The sequence below is a fragment of the Pteronotus mesoamericanus genome, unplaced genomic scaffold (assembly GCF_021234165.1).
Source record: "Pteronotus mesoamericanus isolate MK-2021 breed Mesoamerican mustached bat unplaced genomic scaffold, CSHL_Meso_final contig_56, whole genome shotgun sequence".
In the NCBI taxonomy this organism is placed as follows: Eukaryota; Metazoa; Chordata; class Mammalia; order Chiroptera; family Mormoopidae; genus Pteronotus; species Pteronotus mesoamericanus.
The window spans coordinates 23,729,427-23,734,148 of record NW_026555201.1 but is presented as its reverse complement, the minus strand read 5'-3'; positions in this window follow the sequence as shown (position 1 = coordinate 23,734,148).

The following is a 4,722-nucleotide window of genomic DNA, read 5'->3' as shown; positions in this document are numbered from 1 at the left end:
GGGCATTGACTTTTTTTAGTCAGTGTAATTCTGGAAGATTCATCCAAGTTGTAACATATACCAAGAGCTCCTTCCTTTTTATTGTTAAGTAATATTCCATGATATAATGTATCATAGTTTAAACATTGACCTGGTGAAGAATATCTGGGATGTTCCTAGTTTTGAGTGATAAAAAAGAAAGCTGCTCTGAAGGATCATGAAAAGATGAACATGTTTTTTTGTTAACATATTTTAAGTTCTCTGGAATAAATTTCCAAGAGTGCAATTTTTGGGTCTTATAGTACATTTAGTTTTACAAGAAACTTTCAAATGCTGTTCAGCATGAAAAACATTTACGCATTTACAAAAACATTTGCTATACAATATCACCAGAATTTCATGTTATCACTGTATTTTTAACCATTCTTATAGGTCTGTAGTGATATATTATTGTTTTAATTCGTATTTGATTATGACTGATAATGTGGAACATTATGTGCTTACTTGCTATCTGTGCATCCTCTCCAGTGAAATAGCTATATCTTTTTGCTCATCTGTAGTTGCATTGCTTGCTTTTTTTTAAATGTTGATCTCTGAAAAGTCTATATATATTCTAGATACTAGTCCATTATTAAGTATGCAGTTTGCAAATGCTTTCTCCCTGTGCACAACTTTTCTTTTCATCCTCTTCAAAAGGCATTTCACTAAGCAAATGTTATAAATTTGATAAAGTCCAATTTATCTATTTTCCCTTTTATGAATTTTTCTTTTGGTGTCAAGTAAAAGAGCATTTTTGCTTAGCCTTAGATTCAAAAGATTTTTGTTTTTTTACCCTTAAAAGTTTTGTGATTTTACTTCAAGTAAGTGATCCATTTTGAATTAATTTTTATATAAAGTATAAATTTTAGGTTGAGATTTTTGTTTGTTTTTTGCCTAGGGATGTCTAACTGCTCTAGTAACATTTACTTAAAAATATGTATTTTTCCCTTTGGAATTGCTTTTGTAACTCAGTTGAAATTTTTTTTTGGACATAAGGATATAATTTGGAACTTCAGAATACACTAACGCTGGTCTTTTGGCAAGGCCTCAGTGCTTTTCTTATGTCTGACACAAATTTAGCAATTAAATTTGTAAGTTCTTTAATCTTTCTATGTTTCAATTTTGTTTGCTATAAGGGCTTAGAATTCATATTCTCTATGTTGCTTTTTTATTATTGATTTGAGAGAGAGAGAGGAAGGCAGAAAGAGAATGAGAGAGAGAGAGAGAAATGTCAATTAGTTGTTCCAATTATTTATGCATTCATTGATTGCTTCTTGTATGTGCCCTGACTAGGGATTAAAGCTACAACATTGGCATATGGGGATGACACCCTAACCAAAATACCCACCTAGGGCCTATATTGCTTTTTTAAAAACTTCATACCAGTGAGATGAAAGCAATTAATTGTAAGTTTGAAAAATGCATACGTTCTTTTATCACAAGATTGAATATATTAAATAAATATCTCTCATAATTCTAGGCATATCCAAAAGTCACATGAAGATTTCAAATTATGCAACCAAAATGAAGACATTCACATCATAAGAATGACTGAGATACTAGCATCACTTTATTCATACTTAACACATTTTTATTTTTCAAAGCAGTGGCTTTTTATCAGAGCAAAGTGATAACCAAAATACTCACTTGATAAAGTCTCTAAGTTCTTCTGTAAAACATGTATTCTCATCCTAGACTTGGCATTTATGGCAGGTATCAACCACACTCCTTTAGAAAAAGGAGAAGGCTACTAAACATTAAAAGGATATTGATATAAATTTGCAGTTATATAAGAAATATTCATCTTCTGGAAAAGGTTTGGTCAAAATTTCATTTGTATGTCAAAAATATGTCTTCGCAAATCATACTTGTTAACTTATAACTTTCTCACCTACAATACAGAGCAAATTGGGCTTGGGGGCTACTCTATGGAGTGACTAGAATTTAAAGTATCTGTATATCCATCTGTCATGAACTCTTATGGATCCTGAAATTACTTTTACAAGGTCTATCCAAATCTTATCCATAATAAACCAAAAAATATTTTATGCTTACAAAACCACAGATTCCATTTGAAAGGAGCAGTGAACACGTCTAACTTGTTTCAGAGAGTTATATTTTACCAAGATCACAGAAATCACTTCTTCACAATGCCTAGCAGAAAGAAAATTTTCTATGGTCATGTTTTCTAGGCTTATACAAGAGGTCTGTCCAGAAAAATCCAGCCATTGTTAATATAATGGGAACGGCTTGTATGACATTGAAGTAACCTGGCAGCTTAGGAGAGTGGACTGGAATGCACATGTGTGAACAATGACGACTTCACTGTACTAGTCACTGGGGGCAGTTGAGTCGAGTACTGTGTGGCTGTCACATTCAAAATGACTAAGTGAATAGAGCAATGAATCTGCATCAAATTTCACATTAAGCTTGAACTGCTCTCTGCAGAAACTATTCAGATGGCTTCAGAATGATTCAGAAGGATTTTGGGGACAATACAATAAGTGCAGTGCAAATACAAATGTGGCACAAACACTTCAAAGGTGGTTGAGAATCTGTTGAAGGTGATCCACATTCTGGAAGGCCTTCCACAAGCAAAACACCTGAGAATATTGAATCTGTATGGGCTGCAATAAAAAAGTTTGGTGACGGATAGTGAGAGAATTAGAAGCTGATCTGGGAATTCCAACAAATACTGTGACTGAGATCTTGACTCAGGATTTTGGCATGAAATATGTCACGACAAAATTCATATTTCATGGAGAGCAGAAGGAACATTGTGCTACAGTTGCTAATGACCTGATTCAAACCACTACCAATGAACCAGACTTCATCAAGAAGGTCATAACTGGGGAAGAATCGTGGGTTTACAGCTATGATCTGGAAACAAAGTCCTAGTTGTCCCAATGGAAGTTGCCTGGTTCTCCATGTCCAAAGAAGGTGTGGCAAATTCACAATAAGATCAAGACCATGTTAACTGTGTTTTTTGATTGGGAAGGTGTTGTGCATCACAAGTATGCTCCTCCAGGCCAAAAAATTAATAAGAAATACTACCTCAATATTCTTTGTGATTGAGAGATTAAATATGATGAAAATGGCTGCAGCTATGGGCAACTGGTTATTGACAGTTTTATCAAGACAACATCCCCATTCATGCATCACATCTGATGGAGAGTGTTTTGACAAAACATCAAATCACCCAGGTGATTCACACCTCTACAGCCCAGATTTGGTGTCCTGTGACTTCTGGCTTTTCCCAAAACTAAAATCACCTTTGAAAGGAAAGAGATTCAGGAAAATATGACCAGGCAGCTGGTGGCAATTCAAACAAAGGAATTTGCAGAGTGTTTTGAACAGTGGAAGAGACGCTGGGAGAACTGTGTGCAGTCCCAAGGTGCCTACTTTCAGGAGGACTGAGGAGTCATTGTCCTGTTGAACAATGTTTCTTGTATCTTCTGCAATAAATGTCTCTATTTTGCAAAGTACATGGTTGGATACTTTACAGACATTTTAATATATTCACGTCAAACAGCATCCTCGTATGTTTTCTTACCTTAGCAGATCTTTATGAGTCAAAGTAAAATCTTCAAAGCCCTCAAACTTTTAGTAATGATAATAACAGTGATAATATCTAACACTTTATGAGTTTAACTATGTGCTAAATGTGGTTCTAAGTTTTTATACGTATTAATTCAATTAACCCTCATAACTACATAATATTATCAAATTGTTACTATTTTCAGTTTATAGATAGGCATATAAAAAGTAATTTTTAACATATTATGCAAGTAATAAATAATAGAGGAGCAAATAGGTCTCTTTCAAGGATTAAAGGAGAACTGATTTCTATTAGCCTCATGAACCTCTTTGGAAGATCTTTGTCTATAGATTTATTCCAAACTGAATATAGTCATTTCCATACTTAAAAAATTTTAGTAGTTGCATGGTATATTTTTTAATCATTTTACCAATCACACCTGTGGTGCTGCATCTGAAGTGAGTGTTTTGTAGAGAGCATGTTGCATTTTGTTCATTCTATCAATAATCTTTTAATTTGTGTACATATATCATTTAAGTTTAAGCTAATCATTATTATACTAGGACTTAAATATCTGCCATTTTATTACTTCCTTTCTGTTTATTATTCTTGTTTTTCTTAACAACTGGTGGGTTATTTGAATATTCATTAAGATTTCATCTTGATTTATTTATAGCCTGTTTGAGTATATTGATTATATATATAACTTTACAGTTTACTGTTATTGACATTTTATATGACCTTGAAATGAAACATAGAAAACTTATTTTCATTTAGGTTCCCTTACTGTTGCCAATTTTTAGATTTAACTTTCTTAAGTATATTCTCCACATGTCTTGAGTACCACATGAGATGATGTTATAACTTAGCTTCAACCATCAAATATGATTTAAAAGATATGAAAAGTAGGTAGTCTTTTTTTATACAATTTTAATATTTTTATTTCTTTTTTGAAGAGCCAAGTCTTCCTTTGCTTGCTTGCTTATTTATTTATTTACTTTTAGTTTTTGTTTTTGTTTTAGAACTCCCTTTAGCTATATTTTAAGGGTTGTTCTGCTAAGCAATAAATTATCTATTTTTCTTTATGTGAGATTATCTTTTTTCTCCCTTTTAAGACACTCATGACATTATTTTTGCTGATGTGAATATTGCCCAGTAAATAATCT